The 22,969-nt window shown below is 55.2% G+C and overlaps 1 long non-coding RNA gene across 1 annotated transcript; it reads left to right on the top strand.

The window, feature by feature from the left end:
- Positions 1 to 6,348: 6,348 nt before the first annotated feature.
- LOC139705744 (uncharacterized) lies at positions 6,349 to 19,596 on the top strand. Its single transcript, XR_011707543.1, has 4 exons — positions 6,349 to 6,649; positions 8,656 to 17,173; positions 18,153 to 18,407; positions 19,357 to 19,596. It is a non-coding gene; the product is annotated as an uncharacterized lncRNA (long non-coding RNA).
- The last annotated feature ends 3,373 nt before the right edge of the window (positions 19,597 to 22,969 follow it).

Consider the following 22,969-nt stretch of genomic DNA (forward strand, 5'->3'; position numbering starts at 1 on the left):
TAGAGTGAGGGAGAGGGCTGGGGCGAGGGGAGCTGGCCACAGAGGGCAAAACACTTCCAAGTGCCGCTTCGCAGTGGACCGAGCAGGTACAGAGAGGAGGACACGGGACTCCCGGCCCTTCGGGCTCAGAGGGTGGTGGGAGGGACACACAGGGCCACAGAGTGGGCTGTGTTCTGTTGCCGCCCAAGGCCCAGGGTCCTGGGAGCACAAGTACTCGCCCAGCCCAGGGCCCCTGGAGACAGGTTCCTGAAGGGGTGACGTGGGATCTGGGTCTTGACGGATGAATAGGAGTTTGCTCCCAAGAGACTGAGGCATCTCCGACTCCTTGCATCCCCTGGGACTGAGGCCCGTCAGCTCCAAGGGGGTGGGGCTCTGTTCCTGGTTCCTTGTCTCCTGAGACAGTGACCCCCTACAAACAGTTCCTCTTCCTTCCGTTTTATTTACCATGGGCTGACTGGGTTCTGAAAATATCACATGGGAAATTCTAGAAGCATGCAATGTGTAAGTTTAAAATAACTTTACTATAGTTTGTCCTAATTGATCTATTTTGCTAGTGATTATTGTTAGTCTCCTGCTGTACATGATCTATGAGTTACACTGTACCCTAAGCCCACATGTTTAGAACAACAACAAAAAGCACGGGGTTTGCTGCTGTCCACGTTCCAGGCATCCACGGAGGTTTTGGAATGTGTCCCTCAGGGATTAAAGTGGACCGTGACCCCCGTAAGAGCAGCCAGTAGGCACACAGCGATGCACACGCGGAACCAGCCACATAAAGCCTCAGAGGAGCAGCGTGGCCGGGGTGAGCTGGTGGGCAGGACAGCTGGGCAGGGGGCTTCGACGGCCGTCCCTGGGGTCTGGAGTTCCTCCTGAAGTGGATGAGCAACCAAAATGTCATTTGTTCCTTCATCTGACGAATATTATCCAGCACCTGCTATGTGCCGAGGGTCGTGTGAGGCCCTGGGGATGCTGCAGGGCAGGGTCGGCCGCTCAGTCCACATCTCATGGACATCGAGGGCGAACTCTTGAGCACTTAGGAGGCAGCATCTGCTCAGCCCCTGGGGGAGCACGGGGCGGGGCTCAGAGGGAGCAGGGGGCTCAGAGTGGGGCGAGTGGGCCACCGAGGACGGCGGGGAGTGAGGAGGACGGGTCATATATATCTTGCAACAGGAAGCCCAAGAGGTAGGCGTGAGCAGCCCGGGGCCGGAGTGGCGGCCGGGGTGCCAGGAGAACTGGGGCCTCTTGCTGTCTACCTCTGCAGTGTCCCTGACACTCGCTTCTTTTCAGAGAAGAGGCTGATTATCAGGAACACATCATCTCAGAAGAGCCGGGAGAGAGGTTTTGACGTTCTAGTCTCGGAGACAGGACGGCTGTTTGCGGTGACCGCCGAGCTCGTAATTCACATTCGGTCATTTTGCTTTTCGCACAGCCACCAACCGTCACTCTCTACCCATATAAATGGGCGATGATGGGCCAAGGTTTTTTTGGAGTTTTGAAGGGGGTGACTTGCTGACGTCAGTTTCTCCATTCAGAAAATTTAGCCAAGTCTAGTGCTCACAAAAATGACGCTTTGTGAGTAGTGACTTTCTGGGGTGGAAAACAGGGAAAGGGGTCGCCGCGGGTTAGAGGCGTCCAGCGGAGTTGGTGAGTTAGGACGTCGACTCCCAATCTGCTCCACCCCCAGGGGACGCAGGCTGCCCTGGGCAGACTGCCTGCTCCCTCCAGGGTGAGCGTGGAGGACCACACCTGCCCTGGCCTTCTCCTGTCTTTGGTACCCGCTCACTCGCCCACTCACCTCCTGTGTAGGAGGCCCTCGCCTCAGGCCTGGACTGCACAGTGGACGTGATGCATAACCAGATGCTCTTGTGGCGATGCTGCCCATCAGGGAGTCCAGGCACTCTCCCAGTCCTGGGTGGTCACTAGTGCCTTGGGAGCCACTGTGGTTTGATGTAGTTTGTCCCCCGGAAGCTCACGTCTCCGAGGCGTGATTCACGCGTGCAGGTGGTGGACCCTTTAAGGGGTGGAGCCCTGAGGGAGGTCAGAGAGGCTCTGCTCTCAGAAGGCGTCAGACAGTTCTTGTGAGAATGAGCTCTTAGAAAGGAGCCCCTGCCTTCTCACCGGCTTCCTGTCCTGGCAAACGACGGATCCTTCCCCTATATGTCGCCGTCATTGTAACGCCATCCACCATAAGGTGAGGTAGTGAAGGGGGCCTTGCCAGAGGCAGCAATATGCCATTTGGACTTTCAGCCTCCAATACCATGAGCTAAATAAACCTCTTTTCTTTATAAGTGTGCCAGTTTCCGGGATTTTATTACAATGACAGAAAGCAGACTAATACAGGAACCAAGGATAAATCTACTAAAGATCAAAAACTTGGCATTGGATCATTGAGGTGTTTTAGGGAAGGCAGACCAAGCCACTCAGGCCTTTAGCCCTGGTCCCTGGACACCGGAGATCCTGTTGGGAGGTGGTATAAATTGCTCAGAAGAAGGGGAAGTTGATCACTTCCAGGAAGGGTCCTTTCCAATCGATTTTGAATGCATTTCCTTTTGTTTAAGGTAGCTCATTAAACTGATTTCAGTTCATCCAATATTCCACCCTCTGGGGCCACGCACTGTTCTGAGCACAGGAGAGCAGAACAGGCAGAATCCCCGAGTTCCTTGCAGGATTCAGAGTCTAGTAGGAGGAGACACTTCAGATTCAAAACAAACTGTATACAGAGAGCTGTATACAGAGAGCTGTATACAGTGTGCTAGCTCTTCCTTTGTTTCTCCCCGGTAAGCAGGGCTTGGGGCATCTTGGAGTTGCATGCTGTGTGCACCCACCACTCACCATGGTTCCCTACGTGGCCCACGAAGACACTACCCTCTTCCTGGCTTCTTAGCCACAGAATCACAAGGGGATTCGGGCCTGGCATCAGCCCCAAGATCAGCAGAGGCCGAGTTTGGAGTGTCTGTTTTCCTGATTTTTTCTTTCTGTCTGTCTTTTTTTTTTTTTTTTAAATTTATATAGTTTCATCAGTTTGAATTAATAACCCATTGAAGAATAGAGAGAAATACACTTAAGAAGGTGGCGAGGGGAAATGAAAAGGGAGCGAGACGAGCACTGCTCAGATGGTTCACTGCGGACGGCTGCTGGTCGTGAAGTTAAATCTGACCGGCGTGAGGTAACCTTGAGGGGTCTAGCAGGTTAATGTTTGAGAGGAACAGATCTGGACATGGGCACCAGAGTGGAAGAAACTGGGTGCAGGACATGAACTATGTGATTTTTAACAAACAAAGGGTGAAGTCTGATTTTCTTATCAAGTATTTAGGGGGCTTAAAGGTGGAAGCATCAAAGGCTGAGACTTGAGGTGCCCCCAGCATGGTCAGCGAACCCCACTCTGCAGGCCGAGGTCGCCTTCTCCTTCACCTGCCTGGGTTGCTGGTCAGGGCAGCGCCCTGATGACACTGGTCGCCATGGTGGAGGTGCACATCTCAGGGCAAAGATCCTACTAAGCGCGTAGCTCCTGATGGGCAGCAAAGCGTTTCATGTGAGTGCTCAGTCTCCAGTCTGCTCTGCGCAGCATTGATTTAGCAAATACAATTCCAGGGCACTCAGTTAAGTCTGAAAGCAATATTTGGGACATACTTATGCTAGAAAAAAAATTGTCATTTATCTGAAACTTAAATTTACCAGGGTGTTCTGTATTTTATCTGGCAGCACCGACTGCAGCCCTCAGAGGCGGGTGGTATTGGCACCCTCATTGGGTGGCTGAGGCTCAGAGCATAAGCTGTCGAGATCCCAAGATCAAGAAGAGCTGACCTTCTGGCTGGCCCTCAGGGAATGCTCACACCTGGATCTCCTCTGTCAAGCATCAAGGGCTCTGGGCCCCTGGGAGGGTCTCAGGGCTGGACGGGGAGCGGGAGCGCCCACCTTGACGGGAGCTGCAAAGTCTTGGGGTGGGGGGGGGGAGGCCGGGCGGGGTCTGACTCTCAGTTCACGTACCAGGGACTTGGTGAGCCAGCCACCAGGCTGGAAATGCAGAAGCCATCTGGAGCCCTGCTGAGTCACAGGCCCAGAAAAACAACCTCTTGTCGCCAGAGCAGGGGGCGGGGAGAAATCTCCCTGGAGATCCGCAGAGGGTAGCGGAAATAGAAACCGTCCCTGTGACACCTCTGTTAGCTGGTTCAGATCTCTAACAAATCACCATGGGATGAGAATTCCTTTTAAGCACCAACTGAATACACTGGAGCATGTCTGTAAATGAGGTGCTAAAGAAACTGCCTGTTTAAAAGAAATTGTGTGTGTGTGTGTGTGTGTGTGTGTGTGTGTGTGTGGTTTTTGCTTGTTTCAGAGCCTCATCCTGGCTCAGCCCCTGGCTTCCCTTCCTGCCCCCACGCCCTGGGGCAGATTCCTTAAAATTCCTGACCCCATTTTCTCTTCAGTGATAAGAATCCTTGTCTTATAGAGATAATGTGAGGGTTTAAACGAGTTCACCTTTCTCAAAAGCCCCTTGAGTGGATCTGGAGCTGGAGATGATTGACAAATGGTGGTTTGATTAGCCTGGGACATAATTACCCCTCTGTCAGGTTGGTGCAGGGTGGAAGGGATGTCTTCACCTTGCAGGAAACTCTGAGCCCCGCTCTCAGTAAGGCTGCAGCCAGGAGGGACAGCTCTTCCTCTGTCCTGCCCTGGACCTGGGCGCGGGGGGGGGGGGGGTGTGGATCAGGCCCCCCAGGTTCTGGTTAGCAAGGGTGAATGTGCGCACAGTGGTGCTTACGCAGCACCTGCCCCTTCCAGTCCACAAATGTTTCCTTGAAGTGCAGAAAAACAAAGTCAAGGTAAGTATTCCCACGTCATTGTTAATGAGTGTTCTGCGCCAGGTGCAAGGCCAAGGCCAAGTTCCGGGTGCCCTGGAGTCTCAGAGCAGCACTCTCAGATCAGCCACAGAAAAGTCCCCATTTTATAGAGGGAGCTGAGACTCCCAAATGCAGAGATAGCAGGTGGCAGATGGAGGCTCCGCTGGGGCCCTGGTTTTCCCAAAGGTCCTGACTGCGACACACGGGTGAGTTCCGGAGGAGAACACCCGTGGAGATTGGAGCATACTCGTGCGCAGCGGGCACAGCAGTACAGGTGGAGAGAGGGCTGGGTCCAGAGAAAGCCTGGCCAGCAGGTGTGGGCTGGATGGATCCCAAGGGCTGGACCAGAGGGCAAAGGGGCTCTCTGGAGCGCAAAGTGACAGGGAGCAGGACACAGTGAAGGCCCAGAGGACTTGGGCAGGTAGGGTGCATTCCAAAGGGGCCAGCTGGCAGAGCCCAGGAGGGCTTTAGAGGAAACGGAGGGAGCCGGAGGGGTGGGTCTGGCCCAGGCAGGCTGCTGCTGGGTTCCCCGAGTGGCAAGCCCCGCTGCCTGCAGAAGTGACTGCTGGCCTCTTCGTCACTGTGTGGAGGATTCCTGCCACACACGGTCCCTGCCAAGGTGCTGAAGCCCTTCCATGGCAGGGGAGAGAGGTGCTGGCAGAGTGAGATGGCAGGCTGCTTCCCCCTGGGACGAGGAGACGAAGACACCCAGGGCCCTCAGAGGACTCCACGAGACGGCCAGCAGCCAGGGCCAAAAGCAAAGGCCACCACAGTGTGACCTGCGCGCGGGTCAAGAGAGTTAGATCTACGCGACTCTGGCACCCACCTCCCGCAGCTGAGCACTGACCCTAAGGAGATGGTCACGAGAGGAGCGAAGCTGTGTGGGGACAAGGTGGTGGCTGTAGAGTGTCACGTTGACCTACAGACACGGGAATCCCAAGAGCCCACCCAGCCAAGAACCGGCTTCGTTAGACACGGTGATGTGTCCGCAGCAGAATGCCATCCTGCCTCTGGAGGTCGACGTGGTCGCAGCCCAGGAAGTTAAGAAACCAAGCGGCAAACAGTAAACACAGAAGGATCCCTCGCTTATGAATACACGGACGCAGGCCACCGGCTTATTAAATGTTTAAGGAAGGAGCCGGTGTGGGGGTGCTATCATGGGCCCTGGGGCTGGGGAGGAAGTTCAGGGTGTTATTTGGGGGATGTCAGGCAGTGGACACATAAACTCAGGCCTCAACAGGGACCTTTGAGGCTGGTTCGACACCATGAAGGAGACCACGCAAGATGGACCAGTTTAGTCACTGTCCAAGGAGGTGACATTTGACCGTGACCTGCACGCTAAAAACCCAGCCTTGGAGGTCAGGGAAGAGCATTTCAGAAACAGACCAGGACTGGGGAGCGACGATTGGGGTTCTGGGGGCTGAAGAGAGAAGATGGAAAGATAAACGGCTTGTGAGTGTGAGTGGCCAGCCCGGCCAGCTGAGTCCCTGATGACAGTGACCGGCGGCCAAGGAGGGGCGTTTCCAAGGACTTGGTTCTGTGCCTGGTGCCGCAGGGTGCCCTGGGATTGCAGATGAGGTGGTGACCGTGTTTCCCCGTCCAGAAGGGACTGCCTGGAAGGGTCAGGGATAGGACAAGTTCTCTTTCCTTCTCTGTGCTCTTCTGGAACCCCCACACTTCTGCCATTAGCAGCGAACACATAATCATTTCTGCTTAAAAAAATAAAATACACCAGAGAGCATGCTCATCTCCTGGAAGACGTACCTGTCCAAGTGCTGGAACCTCGCACCCTGGCTATTAGGCGCATGGTGAGTAGCTGCAGCCAGCCCCCACGGTGCAGCAGGACACTGGAGCTCGCTCGAGTGGTCACACTGCACCTTGGCTCCTCCGTGCACCCTCTCCACTCCTACCCCTCCGGTGGGAAGGTGGGGTAGGTAGATGCTGAGAGGCTTGGGCAGAAAATAGCTGAGCTGGGACCCAAGGGGAGGTGCACAGCCTGACCCACCTGGCCGGGCTCATAGCTGGCCTGAGCCACTCACCCAGACCCCGAAGCCGCTCCTAAGGAGTCTATAGGAAGGAGGTCCTGTCTGGGAGGCCAGGGACGGGCCTCCAGCTCCTGTTGCCAATGGCTGGGACAAGAAGCAGAGTCTCCACACCTGGGAGGTGCTCAGTAAATATTTGTCACATTGATGCAATTGGGAAAATGTCAGTGGCTCTGCTTACTTGAGAATTCTGTGGCTGTGTGTCCTCTGTAGGATAGAGCTGAGGTCTGTGCACACTTGTCCCCGGGCATTTCAGGTAAGGGGTATGCATGCACCTGGTCTGGGGTCACTGAAGGGGTTCAGGGAGAGAGAGGCCCTCAGAAGCACAGGAAGAGCTCAGCAGGGAGCCGGTAAGGAGGAGCTGCTCTCCCCCCATCACTGCCCAGATGCTACTGGGAGGTGGAGGGGCCTTTAGGGGGTGGGGGAGTGGGAGGAAGTTAGGTCCCTGGGGTGCACGCTTGAAGAGGATGTTGGGGCCCTGGCACCTCCTGTCGCTCTGTTTCCTGGTGCCCATGAGGTACACAGCTTCTTCTGCCACGTGCTCCAACGATGACGCACTGCCTCACTCCAAGCCCCAGGAAACAAGGCCTGCCAGTCTGGGACCGCAAATAAACCTCTCGTCCTCACAAGTTGATTCTCTCAGGCACTCTGTCACAGTGGTGGACGGCTGCCGGCCTGGCGGTCATTCATGGGAAATTCAGAGACGTGCACTGGACATCTCTTTGTCTAGAGGAGACGCCCTTCCCAGAAGCAGAGTATTTTGCCAAGTTCAGCAATAGATGGGCTGTCTCTCATCTCAGAGGCTTTCTGGAGGTTCAAGGTCACATGAAGAAGTTCCTAGCATTTCCCAGTGTCTGTTTCTGATGCAGTTAAGAGACCAGCTTTCCGAGTTCAGGCCTGATATTTGCTTACTGGCATGAATGGAGCCCGCCCGGGTGAGCAGCCTGGGGTCAGGGTCTCTCTGACCTCTGTCCCTGTTTTCCGACTTCAGTTGTCGGAGGACCACCAAGGGTTTTGCTCTAGCTGCAGACCCTGTGGTCTGGTCTTGCCCTTCTTTTCCTTTAACTTGTCTCAGAACTTAAAATACATTTCTTCAGAAGGGAAACTTACTCCCTACCCTAAACGGAAAAGCAGTACCACCTACCACAAATAGAAGCTACCCAGAAGAAGGAATACCATGAGAATAAAACAAAGCCAGGCGCGCTGGCGCAGGCCTGTAATCCCAGCGGCTCTGGAGGCTGAGGCAGGAGGATCAAAGTTCAAAACCAACCTCAGCAACTTAGCGAGGCCCTAAACAACTTAATGAGACCCTAAGCAACTTAATGAGACCCTGTTTCTAAATATATAAAAAGGGCTGGGGATGTGGCTCAGTGCTTAAGTGACCCCGGGTTCAATCCCTGATTTAAAAAAAAAAAGATTAAAAAGAAAATGATTTTATTAAATTCTAGAGAGTTACAGTTTTCCATCAAAGACAGTTTGACGTTCATTTAAAAGGGAGATTTGGAGAGGTGTCAACCTTTCACAGAGATGTTAAAAACCTTATTAGTACCAAAGTGAGAATTTCTTCTTGGGGTAATAAGAAAGATTTAAAGAGAATTTAAACAGGAAAAAAAAAAATCTGCCTTACCACAAGATTCAGAGTTTTTATTTTCTGTCTTTTCACTTTCTAGAATCTTCTTGTGCCCACGGGGGACAAGGGGCCATCTCTTAATGACTCGGTTCTTAGGGGAGAAGAGCTAACCCTCTGCCCCTCATTTATTTCATCTTTTTAGGAAGATTCCTTCTCCACTTTGAGACGAGGGGGCTGTGTTAGAGAAATGCCCTGTGAGGATCCCCAGCCCCTGAAGCTGTGAGAGTCCGTCCAGGAGTTTGGCTTCCGTCCTCGCCTGTTTGGCTGCTGTCAGAGGATTCCACTAACTGCCGCGCTCTGCGGTGCTGGGATTGAGCCCAGGGCCTCGAGCCTGCCCAGCAGGTGCTGCACCTGGAGCTACATCCAGAGCCCAGAAGGCCACCCACGGGGCAGCCTATGGCCACAGACATGTATTACCCACGGTTCCAGAGCCGGGAAGCCCAAGGTCACGGCTGGGTGTCTGGCCAGGGCTCACCTTTTGGTCCACAGGCAGCTCCTTCTGCCTCTCACTTGGAGGAAGGAACGAGGGGGGCTCTGGGGCCTCTTTCATGAGGGTGCCAATCCCATTCTTGAGGGTTCCTCCCTGGAGACCTATCAGCTCCCAAAGGCCCAGCCTCCTAAGGCCGTGGCCTTAGAGGTCAGGACTCAGGGTACACAGAGGTTTCTCACCCACTGATGGAGCAAGGGGGGCTCTCAACAGCACAGCCCTTGGGGACAGTCTGGGTGGCTGGATCTCCAGGTGGCAGCAAAGACAGGACTCATCACATGCGCACCGTACGTGCACGTTTCCCGGGGGTGGCTCTCGGCTTGTCGATCAGAGCAGATGGTGCGCTGGAGATGCGAAGCCCCCGTCTCCGCCCACCACAGAACGGAGCTGTTGACTCCAGGTGCCACCATCTTTCAGTGGCCTCTGCAGACACCTCTTGCGGAGGTCGCCTTCCCCTAAGAGTCTGGGGAAGCCCCGTGTGTCATCCCCAGGTGGTTCCTGCTCCCAGGACCCCTCCCTGCTCCTGACCTGGTGAGGGTCTGCTTTGCCTGGGCATGGCACCCACACTTCCTGGCCTGCCCCCCAAGGCCTGCGCAACCTGGGTCCTTCCAACCCACATCCTTGTGTAGCCCTGGCTGCCAGGATCTCCCTCTTTGAATCCTCTGCTTCTGCCCGGGGGTCACCTGGCACTGGCAGGACTGGAGATGGGTGAAGAATGCAGGAACACCCGGGGCCACCCCATGGTTCACGTCACTGCCGTCAACACCTGAGCGTCTGCGTGGGTGTGTACCCGATGGCTTTGTATTTGCCAGACTCTGGCAGGTAGCCACTGTCCCCGGTTACCTGTGACTTTCCCAGTTTTAACATTGGAAGCTGATGGTCCCGGACTCCCCATCCAAGGCACATTGGCATGGCTGGCCAACCACTGGGTGAGAGCAGACCTTCTATCTGGGGTCGTGGCTCAGTGGTTAAGTGACCCTGGGTTTAATCCCTGGTACCATAAATAAAAGTGACCCTGGCTTCCACTAGTGGGAGAGGACGATGTTCAACAAATGAACCTGCAAGGAAACTGCGGAGTCAGCCTCTGTGTCCGAGGGTCCGTGACTGTGGATCCAACTAACCTTGGGGTGAACACAGTTTTAAACTGTGGCATCGGCACCAACCACATGTAGACTCCTTTCTGTCTCTCGTCCCTAAGACTATACAGTAGCCAACTCCACAGCACTGTCACTGCATTGAGGATCGTAAGTCATTCAGAGGCGCTATAAAGTAAACAGGAGGAGGAGGAGGTTCAGTGCAAAGACAGTGCCATTTTTTTAAGGGACATAAACACATGGATTTGAGGGTCTACCAAGGGCCTGGAATCAATCCCCAGGAAGGACTATAATTACAAACTGTGACGAGCTCAAAGAAGGATAAGCCAACCGGAGCTGGGCAGTGTACGTAGAGAAAAGGACACAGGCCAGGTCTTGGAGTGGTGCTTGACCGCAGCTGGGGAGAGGGACACAGCCCCCTGGGACAGAGGGGTGAGGGTGGCGAGTAGGAAGCCTTCCTGCGCTCAGTCCTCTTCACGGCGCAGGTTCTATTTTAGCTGGCATTGCATGCAGCAGAGACCTGCTCTGGCGACTTTGGCAGATGCCCACTGAAAGGGTGTGAGAAGGAAAAGCTGGGCCTCCAGAGAGAGAAGAGCAGCGGCCCTAGGAATGCGGACGGCCTTTGCTCCATACCCATTAGACAAAGTGATTCCAGCCACTTGATGCCCTTGGGCTTCTCTGCCCAGTGTTCTGATTCCAGGAAGCAAGAGTCTGAGGGCCAAGCTTGGGTTTCGTGCCAGCGCCTTGGCTAGGCCAGGGGCACCGTCGTTAGGCATTCCACCAAACCCGAGCTGCAGGGCGTGGAGACTGAGGGCAAGGTGCAGGAGGGAACCTTCGGCCGCCCCCAGCCCCTTCCCAGAGCAGCCCATCCCTTGCTCCACCAGGGCCTCGTGCCTCTCTGCCTGCCTCTGTCCCAATATTCTGCTACCTTGGGGGGCCCTGTGCCAACGGCCACACGGGTGTCTCATCCAGCCAGCCCGACGTCCACCCCTTGGAGTGTGCACTGTGTCCTTCACATGCTGGGCACGGAGCAGAGGCTCCCTTGGGGCTGCTGAGTGCTGCAGAGAGGTCTAAGAGTGTGTGGCCATGACAGACGTGCTGTCCCTCGCTGGCCCAACGGGTCCCCTTGCTGCTTCTCAGCTCCGAGCTCGCGGGCTGCCTGGCTATTCCTCCCCTCCACCTGCTGCCTTGTGGGTCTCAGGACTCAGTGGTTCTCAGCAGAGGGTGGTTGTCCCCCGGGGAACGTGGTGATACTTGGAGACATTTTTTGTTGTCTGGTTTTGGGGGTGCTATGGCACCTTGTGGGATGCTGCTAAACAGCCTGCAATGCACAGGACAGCCCCACGCAGAGGACTGTCAGACCCCAGATGTCCACAGTACCCACAGCGAGACCCTGAAGCTCAGCTCCAGGGATCCGCCAGGAGCCTTCCTGACCAACCTCCCCGGCTTTCACCGCACTCCCTCCGTCATTACCTAAAAGGATGACGTCTGTTCTGTGGCTGGCTTGGTACCTGCTGCTTGGACTAGGAAAGCGGGTCCCCCAGGGCCGTGCCACGGCTGGCTCCTCTGCACAGACAGCTCACATTGTGCACAGGGAGCAGCTCAGGCCAGAGGAGCTGTGTGCGTGTTTAATCAGGGAGTGTGGCCTCAGCCCAAGGCGAGCCCTCAGAGCACTCAGCCGGTGTCTTTTCTGATTTCTTACTTCAGATCCAGCCTCTGTGTTTCCCTGGCTGGTCGGCTGTTGGCAATTTTTTTAAAGCCTCTGGGTCTCAGTTTCTGCCATCTGGGCCCCCAGGTCAGTGATCAGCAGAGCCCGCGAGGGCAAAGCGCCCTGTTTGGTTTCACCAGCTCCATCATGGAACTAACTGGATGAAACCTGTATCCAGGGCTCATTTGGAGAGGGGGCCAGCAGAGGGCCTGGGTTCAGTGAGGCAGATGGCACCTTCCTTGAGTCAAGAAACTAGAGGAGGAGATTAAAGTCCTCAACCCAACAGAGATGGGCCAGCAGATAGAGGGCCATGGCGGGCAGAGGGCAGGAAGGAGGAGCAGTGGCCGCTCTCGAGAGGAGCTGGAGGACCAGGACATTGCACTTATAGAGCCAGGAATGGCGTGGGGCTCTTCGTCTCTTACAGAGAGATGAGGCTCGGAGAGGGAGAGGACCCCAAGCCTGTACAGCCAGGCAGCGGTAGAGCAGCCCATGGGGCTGGATTCCTCGAATAGTATTTTGTTGCTGCCCCAGGTCAAGACCAGTGGCAGACTGTCTCTCGACGTCCTGGCCTCGGGCCCTTTGGCCAGAAGAAGATGCCCTGGACAGGTGCCTGGATCTAGAGAGAGCTCAGCGTGGGCAGAGCCCCTGGGGGGCTGCTCTGCAGCGGCTGGGGTCACCGCCTGCAGGGCTCTGTCTGGTTGAATCCCAGTAACCAGGGCAAGGGTCGTACCCTGCTGGGACCTCGGTTTCCTTGTGAAATTAGGAAACAGGGCACATCACAGGGCTGCTGAGGGAACTTGGTGGGCTGTTTCCATGTCTAGATTTAGTGCCTTGCTGGGTCCAAAATAGTTGCGCAAACCAGGTGTCAGTTCCCACTGTGGCCAGAATGGATCTGAGTGCCACCCCTGGGCATGGGCCAAGCAAGGGCAGCTCCTGTGCCTGGTGCCTCTTTCATTGTCCTGCAAAACATCTGGCACCTGCCATGGTGCCATAAATGGTGGTGGCTGAAGACTGTCGCCCGTGGGGACATCCAAGTGGCACCGGGGAAGGCTGCCAACAGTACATGTGACCCTTTGTCACTAGTTCAGAACTTAATCCTCAGTGCATGAAGCAGCCCTCCTGTCCAATGGCAGAGTGGCCTGGGGACGATGCCGATGCCCTTTGTTTTGTGGCCTCTCTGCAGCAAGGGGCCTTTCTCCAACACAGTGGGCCATTTGCATTTAAATTGGTTTTCTCTCATTATAGACATCTCCTGGGTCAGCTGGAGAGTCCATTTTCCTCGAAGTCAGTCTGGAGACTCCATTTCTCGCTTGAGGGTCCCCGGTGCCCGTCTGCCTCTCGCTGACGGTGACATGAGATCATGTGTTCTCGCTGTGGAGACCCGATATCCCGAAAAGTCCCCCCCAAGTCTCCTATAAACTTGGAGAGGCGGGGAGGGGGCCAGCAGGGAGGATCAGGGAGGAGACCACGGGGTAGTCTGGCTTTGGGGTGTAAGATTTGCTTCCTCATTTGTTCCCAAATACTTAACAAAGCATGCTTCCAGGTGCCAAGAAGGCAGAAGTAGACCAGACAGGTGTGCTGCCCCCAGGAGGTCCTCCTCTGGTGAAGGTCAGAGAAAAACAAGACTAAGAGAGAAAAATCATCATAAATTGAAAAAAAAAGTTTAATAAAAGCCAGAATAAATTCCAGCCAGACTAGAGGCTTTTGTAGAGTGCTTATCATGAACCACAGTATCACACACACATACACGTGTGTGCACACACACTAGCTAATATGCTTATCGTGTGTGCACAGGTTCTCTTCCAAGATACCAACCACACACACATGCACACACATATGTGTGACATAAATTCTCTCTATATATTAATATGATAGATGTATAGATTGAGTGTTCCTTACCCAAAAGGCTTCAGACCGGAGTGCTTCAGATTTGGATTTTATTTTTCAGATTTTGGAATACTTGTATATATAAAATGAGATAATTTGGCGATGGAACCCAAATCGAAACATGAAATTAGTCTATATTTCATTTACAGTGTACACACACATAGTCTGTGGGTGATTTTATATGTTCAGCCATCTTGAGCATGAAATAAGGCTTCATGGTGTGGGATTCTCCACTTAGGGGCTAACGACTGCTCAAGAAGGTTCGGATCTTGGAGCGTTTCAGATTTTGGAGGTTCGTATGGGCTCATTTAATGTTCATGACAAGCTGTGAAGATGACACTATTATGTCCCTTGTTTTACAGATGAGGAAACGGGGGCACAGAGAGATCAAGTCACTGGCTCCAGGTCATTGCCAATTAACAGGAGAGCCAACCTCACCCAGTGCCGCAGTCCGGCTGCAGCAAAATAACCGGGGGGTGACGAGCAACTTGTGTACATTGATACAGCAGGAGTGGGAGCCGTTTATTGTAGGACAGGAGGGGTATAGATACATTTCACACAGCTTATCTTAATTAATATAAACTAGATACAGCAGTCAACCAATAAGGAATCTCCACACTTAATGGCTCGCTGGCACCACCCCACAAACCACTCCCTCTGGCAAAATGCCAGGCGCCATCCCGACTTGTTTACAGACCCTAACATTTCCCCCTTTTGTTTAATTTAAATAATGACCATAGTGGTTTTTACACAAACACCACAAACAATCTTCTACAAGCAGAAGGGGAGGATACAAAATGCCACGATACCAAGCCAATTGATGGCTCCATGCAAGAAGCCCTTGGAAAAATTATACCAGCAATGACACCGTTAGCAAAGATACCGAGTTACAATTTGTTGTAGATTACAGTTTGTTGTCTCAGTCCAGGTAAAGCAGTGTCTCAATAGATTAACTCACAGTCCAGGTAAATCACAGTCCAGGTAAGTTATGCAGGCAGCTAGCCTAAATGACAGTCCAGGTAAGTTCTGCAGGCAGCTAGCTTGATCCGAAGTCTCGTCTGGTTCTCAGCAACACTGGAAATTCTTCCACCCTCGTCCTCACGGGCACTGGGACGAAGGCAGGAACTCCGGCAATGATGTTAAAGAAAATCCTGTAGTATTCCAGCAGGCACTAAGAAAACAACCTTCTGAACAATTTAGTACATTATCTCAAGGTTTTTTACATTTGAAATAAGCCTTAATAGTGCTCATTACTCATTAGCTTCCAGGTGTGGGAGAACCATTGTAGTTACTGGCCTTGGAAATGATCAAACTTCAGGGACGCAAGCCGTCTTCCACCTGTAGTGTCCTGGGCAGCCCCAGATGGCCCCAGGGAGAGTCCGGGGAGTGTTCAGGACTCAAACTGCCACTGGGCACAGGGAGCAAGAGCCTGCGAGACTGTGCCTCCGGGTCAGGTTTGGATTTGGGCTCTCGCAGTGGTGTCCCGCTCCCTTGGAAAATCCTTGCTGCGCCAAGACCGGCTCGTGCATGTGGCAGCAGCTGCGCGGATTCATGCACCCTCCAGTATGCAGTAATAGCCTTTTGCTGCAACTTTTTTCCTGATAATCCTTCCTCCTCTGAACTTTCTTCTTTCTGACTAGAGTTCCTGGGCTTCCATCAACACATGCCCCAACTATTCTTGGTTCCACTGGGGTGCCTTCTTCCCTTAGTAATTTACTTATTTCCATATTTTCGTCACAAAGACAATACAACATTTCAAGACAAAACAAGACACAAACATACTGTATCAATCTTCTCCATTTTCTTAAAATGGTCATTCTTTCTCTCGCCCTGTCTGCTTAGGGACGAGCAGATTTGCTCCCGTCCTATCTAGGGACGGGCAGCTTTTTTTTTTCGTCACTTACCCCCGAGTGTCCTGGGGCTCCCCGGACGGGCCACCAACTGCCGCGGTCCGGCTGCAGCAAAATAACTAGGGGGTGACGAGGAACTTGTGTAGATTGATACAGCAGGAGTGGGAGCCGTTTATTGTAGGACAGGAGGGGTATTTATACATTCCACACAGCTTATCTAATTAACATAAACTAGATACAGCAGTCAACCAATCAGGAATCTCCACACTTAATGGCTCGCTGGCGTTACCTCACAAACCACTCCCTCTGGCAAAATGCCAGGCACCATCCGACTTGTTTACAGACCCTAACACCCAGTAGTCTGGCTCCGAGGGGGTTGTCCCCTGTGCTGGAACCCGAGGAGGAGGACAGCCCTGCGCTTCCTCATCCGGTCACCTTCCCAAAGGGGTCCTCCTCACTCACTCAGCCAGTGGGTGTTTATGGGCTGGGAGCCAAGGTTGGTGACGACTAAACTGAAGCACATTGGAGGGGCCAGGCTACCTGGACAGCTCGGGTGTCACATAGAGGAGATGTCACCTAGAGGACCTGAAGATACCTGGAGGTTTGTCAGAGGGACCGGGGGAGCAGAGTGGCCCATGAAGGATGATTGTGTGTTGACTCCAAAGGAGCCACAAGCTAGAGGGTTGTCTAGGAGCCCTAGTGGTGTGGCAGTGCTGGGGGTCACGTGGCTGAGCAGGTAGGGGACAGGAGGCTGGGAGACCAGCAGAGACCAGACCAGGACAGGCCTTGCGTGTCCATATTCCAGCGTCGGCTGTATCCTGAGGCCGTGGGAGGCTGTGGAGGCACCTGAGGAAGAGGAGGACACGGCCTGTAGACCCCTCCAGCTCAAGCATGGAGCGGCCTGGCCAGGGAGCGATCGGAGACAGTGTGGTCAGTGGACACGTTGAATAGGACAGTGGCTTTCACTGGGTGTAATCAATGGGGCCAGCGGCTTTGCCCCTCGCCAAGGCCTCTAGCTGCCCGCTGGGGTACACCAGGGCTCCACCCGCTGCGGGCAGTTCTTGGTCCAGTTCCCCGTGGACAGTGGAGGCACTTGAGGACGCGCGTGAGTGCCAGCGTTGGGGTGGGGGATGGAATGCAATCTGGCCCCAGCAACCAATTGTCAAGATGGGTGGCACGAGGCGGGCGTGATGCTTGGGCCCCTGGGCTACCCGTCACATGCACCTTTAACCCTTTCATCTCAAATTTCCCTCTAAGATCACAGAGAACTGGCCGGCCTGCCGAGCCCCTTGGTCTCTGTGCAACTACCGCGGCTGTCCCGCTAAAGCAGCCCAGACGACATGCAGATGAACCACGGTCCAGAAAAACTTTGAGACTCAGGGGGCGGGGCTGGATGCAGCCCAAGGACGGTCATTTGCTGACCCCTGGGCTATTCCCTGAGGTGGGCCAAGCAGACTGCCGATGAGATGCTCCGGGGAGGGAAAGGTGGGGCTCCCTCCTGTCCGGTGCGAGGGGCCTCCATCTCTCCTGGAAGGCACCACCGGCTCATAGAGACTCGCCTGAAATCGCAGAGCGATTCCGATGTCCAGTCCCAGAGCCCTGCTTGGCAGAATGGAGACGGGAAATGTGCTACGGTTTGAGTTTGTCCCCAAGGGGTCATGTGCTGGGAGCTTGGTCCTTGGTGTGGTAGCTTCGGCAGGTGGCGAGGGGCCGGGCGGGGGCATGCCCTTCGAAGGGATGATGCAGTTCTCCTGAGGCCCTGAGTGAGGTCTTGCAAGAGCAAGTTGTTACAAAAGACCCCTGCCTTGCTGGCTTCCTGTCCTGTGGTGCCCTCCTTCACTGCCACTCACCCTCCTGCCCCTGTGGTGCCGTCCACGATGAGGACTCATCACAGCTGTGCTGATGCCACTGCTGGCCCTTGAACCTCCAAAATTGTGAGCTAAATACACCTCTTTTCTTTATAAGTACCTACCCTCACACGTTTTATTATAGCAATGAACAAATACAATATCCCAGATGTTCAGGCCCTGGTACAGTCGGAGTAGAGGCCCTTGGCGGAGGCTACCATTGGTTACGAGAGTAACCGCAGCTCCGATCTCCTTCCTCCCCAACAAAAGTCCAGTGAGGCACGCACACTCTATTCCCTACCTCCAGACAAGGAGATGGGGCACAAAGAGACTTGACCCGCTACCCACAGCGCGTGGCTGGTAGGAAGCAGGACCAAGGCTTGGAACTCAGGCCGTTCTGTCTCAGATCCTGGCCCCCAGCCTTTCTCTAAAGCTGACGCTGTAGGCCCACGTGGATGCCCACGGTCACCAGAGCAAACTCAAATACTAGCCCCAAGCCCTGCCAACTAGTCAAACCCCTGGGAGGCTTTGGTCCTGGGTCCATGTGGCACTGAGGTGGGAACCCAGTAGGTGCAGGGGAGACAGCCCGTCAGCTTCAAGACCAGAGCACAGGCACAAAGGAGGGGCGCCCCGTGACATCGCCAGAAGCAGATGGTTGTGGGGAGAGGCTGGGACGGAGGAACCTACGTCTGTGTGCAGGTATTGCCACCCGAGGGCTGGGCAGAGGACACCAGGGGACGAATGATCTCCATTGTTCCCTCTGTAGGCATCGCTGGGGACTCCTGGGCTCCGTTCCTACTGCCTGGTGCCTGGTTGGTACTATAACGAGCTGGCAGAGAGGCAGAGGACTTAAATACCCTGAACATCACGCTTACGGGGTGACTCCAGGCTGCACTGGGACACAGAGCAGGGACATCTATCTTGGCCTGACACAGGGACCTGGAGCCACACCCAGATTATCTAAGGGGCAGAGTGGCAGCCAGGGTATTCCAGGCGGAGAACCAGCATCTTCAAGGACAAGGTGATTCAAGGTCACGCTGGAGGTGCGGGGATGATGTAGAGGGACAGGGAGGGGAGGCGCGGTGGGACGGGTGCTGGGGACTCTGCCACCTCCACTCCACCGGGGCCACTCTGGGCTGGAGGCCACGCGGCCCTGTGCTCTTCCCAGAGAGAGAACAGCCTCTGGGTCTGGATGAGACGCAGGCGTTTGCCAGGAAGATGGTGGTGCCAAGAACACTATGCTGAGGCTGCATCTCAAAATAGTAAAAGGACGATAGTAAATCACCCCGTCACGCTGTCCCCACCTCGCTGGCACTGCCAGGGGCCCCGGGGGTCACACCCGCTGAAAGTCTGAGAGGGGCCGAGACAGACATTGCCAACCCCTGTCATCCTACTATAGACGTTAGCACTCCCACCCGGTCCTACTATGTGTCACAGAGGAGCCACTAGGCTGGCGGAGGTCAGGTCACTTGCTTAGGGCCACGGTTTAGGAGAAGGGAGTGAGGACCTAAGCAGGTATGGCGTCTGAGCCAGGGTCCTCCCTGGGCCTCCCTGCCTCCACCTCCCTCTAGGTAAGGACTGATGGCTGGTTATGGGCTAGAGTGAGGTGTCCCCAAGAGCTCATGTGTGAGACAGCACAGGGTCTTCAGAGGTGAAAGGATCAGGTTGTAGAAGTGTAACCCCATCAGTGGATTAATCCACTGATGTGGATTAACTGGGGGTGGTTGGGGGCCGGCGGCTGTGGTGGGAGTTAGTAGACACCAGGGGTGTACCTTTGGGGTTTATGTTTTTCCTGGTGAGTGGGGCTCTCTGTTTCCCGGCCTCCCTGTCCTGGGCTGCCCCTCCGACATGCCCTGCCGCCATGACGTTCTGTCTCACCCTGGGCCCAGAGCTAGGATTGACAAGCATGAACTGAACCTCCGAAACCTTGAATCGAAAAATCTTCTCCTCCTCTACCTTGTTCTTCTCAGGTCTTATGGTCACAGTGATGAACGAGCTAATTAAACAGGACTTCTGGGAACATTCCCATCTATTGTTGTATTGCTCCTCTTATAAGCCTTGGCTCAGAGAGCTGCAGCATCCTCCCCAAGGTCACACAGCTGTCGAAGGGGCAAATGGAGACTGGAACCAGGTTCTTACGGTCACAAAGCTCCTCTACCTCTGTTCCCAAGTTTACAAGAAAGAAGAGGGCCAACTAATGCTTCTGAGGGAAAAAAAAAAAAAAAACCCGTGTTCTCTTTATCTCTGCATTGGCAGGTATTCATCAAGCCACCAAAGGACAATTACCTCGGAGGGCAGAACGTGCCAATCACAGCCCAATGACATCATAAGGAGCAGGTTGTGCCAGGCAAACTTGATTTCCTCTGACAGAGTGGCAGGCTGGGACAGATAAGGCTGAAGCCACTGACGCCGTCGGTCTCCTGATTCTGGAGGACATTGAGATCAGCTCCGGGGAACAACTGGGGGCAAGGAGGGGGGCCGGGTCACACCACGCACACCCACAGCAGCACATGCTGGTGAGCGCTCGCTGAGACACCGACACACACAGAGACACACGGGCAGGTAAATGCGCAGAGAAAGACCTGTGTCCCCACACCCCCAGTGACACACGGGCAGACCCACAGACACACACACACACACACATACATAAATGTCACTACATGTGCAGATCCTCGGGCTCACAGAGCCACACACACACACACACACACACACACACACAGAGGCACACATCTGTACAGGCACAGAGATGCACAGACATATGGAAACCCACACAGATCTATAAGGACACACAGACACCCCCAGCCACTCCCTTCCATGGGACACCTGCCTACGCACGAACACAGATGAGCTCACACACACGCACGTTTCCGCAAATAGGCAGAGACTCACACCTACTCTCAGACACACCGGCCACCCCTCCCTGCCGGCAGGTGCACACTCTTCCTGAACCCCTCCTTGGTGTCTCTGAAGGTACACCCTTCCCCACCTGGAGACTCTGGGCAGTGGGCCCCTCTGGGCATCCTGCATCTTCCTGACCAGTCCGGCCCGATGTCCTCGACGTCGTGGTGGAAATCGCGCAGGGAGAGGTGCAGCCGGGAAGGACGTGGGCTGGGGAGTCGGGGCCTGTGTCCCTGCGGCCCACCAGCTCTGGGGCCTGGCAGCAGCCTTCACCCCTCGGAGCCTCAGGCTCTAATCTGTAGAAGGGGCTGGTGGTCCCCGGGTGGGCCTCTGAGCTGAGCCCTGGGGCGCCGGCGCTCCAGAGGAGTTTGCTCGGTTACTTATTTTTAGGTGCTTTAATGTCTATCTCCCTTGCCAGGTGGGAGCCCAGCACAGGGTCTGTCGGGCATACAGTCGGAGCTCAGCAAATGTTCGTGAAATGAGTGAATCTACAAGTCAGTGTCCTCGGTGGCTAGCACAGGGTCTGGTGGGATGTATGTGCTCAGTTAAACTCACTGAGAAAGGTGTAACCAGAGCCGTGGACCAAACTGGTTCCATGCCGGTCCTCCTGGGTCCTCCCTTGGTCCTCTCCACGCCGTGAACATGGGAAAAGTGAGATCCAAAGGCAGGGACGAAGCCACCAGGGTCACCAGCTCCCCGGGGGCAGCGGTTCACACCTAGACCTCTGCTTGCTAAACACACTCTGAACAGAACCACAGGCTCTGTGAGCCACAGTATGTTCAACATCTCCCAGGGACGAAGCTCAGGGGAGTCCGTGACACTGGGTCCGCCCGGGTGTGGGGACACTCGGGAGCATGAGTCATGACGTGCGTGGTCTTGAACCTGGGTGGTTCTCCACCTCCCGGGAGGCTCCCAGGGTTGTGTTCTGGACAGATGGCGACCCCAGAGCGCCTTGTCAGCGTCTCCCCTCCTCCTCGCGGCTAACAGACGTAAAGACGCTTGATAAATAGTATCTGTCGCTTCCCCTGTCTACAAACCACCACGTGGCAGTGAAGGGTCACGCCACACGATCATCATCGGTGAAAGGGCACCACAGACAGCCCTCCCACGGTCGGTCAGATCTGCCTGCCTTTCCCTGGCCTTGGTACCATCTTGGGCTTGAAACCCAACCAACCTGGAGGCCCCCTTGGTCCACTTAGCCTCCTGACGCAGCTGCCCCTGGCAGCCCCAACAGCCTGTGGTCCTGAGAGGCCCCTGCCCCTGGGCGCTCCTGCTCCTGCCCACCCTGCTCCCTTGCTCTCCAGGCTTCCCTGGTAAAGGGAGCTGGTAAGCAGGGTCTGCCTCTGTCCCGAGCAGGAGGGATGGACACATACACAGGGCACAGAGGTCATCGTCCTGCTCTGCAAGGAAAAATACAGTGTCCAACCATAGTAGCCACCTGGAAGGGCCAGAACCGGGCAGGGGCGGGACTCAGGGCCATGCCAGGCACCTGGATGCATAGGGGCAGGAGAATGTCCCTCCCCCAGGAGCTGCCCAAGCCACTCACTGCCTCGCCCCGGCCTGAGCCTGAGATGACACAGGTGGCTTTTAAGAGATCGCTCTTGTGTCCCTCTCGTGCTTCCCAACTTCCCAACTGGGATTTCCCTGCCAGCACCGAGCAAAGTCCTCCCAATGCAGCAGCCAGATGGCCCCCGGACTTGCTCTTGCCTCCCCAGCCTCAACCCCCCCACGGCCAGCATCAGCCTGAAGTCCCACCACTGGCCACTCATTTCCTGGCCGACTCGGTCTCCCCGGGTGCCACAGCGAGTACTCTCACATGGAGAAGGGGGGACGGGAGGGCAGTGGGTTCATCTCAGGTAGGAGTCCACTCTCTCCATTTTCCAAGGGCTGAAAGGGCCTTCCGAGGCAGGCGGTCGGCTTCCAGAAAGACCTGGATTCAAATGCAGGTCCACGTGGCCCAAAGTCTCTCCCCACGTCTCTGGTGGCCCTTCAAGTGCTTTGTGGTCCTGCTGAGTGTCTGATGGACACATGGAGGTCACCCACAAAGGGCATCTCAGGTGCCAGAGCTGGCGCAGGGTGGGACCAGGGCGGAGGGGAGCGGCATTCCCTGGGCTCCTGAGTTGATTGCATGGAGCGTGAGATATGGCGGGGCAGAGGACATGGGGCCCAGCCAGGATGGCAGGAAGGAGGAGGGAAGAGGGAGGACCCAGTCCCCACTGGGACAGTGAGTCCGCATGCCTGGGTGTTCTTGGCCACCGTCCTTTGGACTGTCTTTTTGTCACCTACTGTTAAAAACGTCCCAATTGACCACAGCCTGTGACGACTCCTGCAAAGCAGTTTCCCCGGCTGTCGCTTTACGTGCTTCTGAAGTGGGCTTTCTGCTCCAGAGGGTTCTGCGAAGCCAGGGAATCCCTTTACTGCAGGCTACACCTCCAAGGCCACATCTCTGCCTGCCCAGATGGCCTTGGTACCATCTTGGGCTTGAAACCCAACCAACCTGGAGGCCGCGCCAGCTCCTTTCTTGCTGGTTCTGGTCCCCAGCCCCCTGCAGCCGGCCCAGGGAGAACGTCTGCACACAAAGCCACCACGTCACTGCGTGCTTCAAAATGCTCTCGTGAGGCCACATTTCCTGAAGATAAAATCCAAACGCCTCAGCCCAGCAGGCAAGATCCCTGCCCACTCCAA

This window comes from Marmota flaviventris, chromosome 5 (genome assembly GCF_047511675.1).
Source record: "Marmota flaviventris isolate mMarFla1 chromosome 5, mMarFla1.hap1, whole genome shotgun sequence".
NCBI classification, from domain to species: domain Eukaryota; kingdom Metazoa; phylum Chordata; class Mammalia; order Rodentia; family Sciuridae; genus Marmota; species Marmota flaviventris.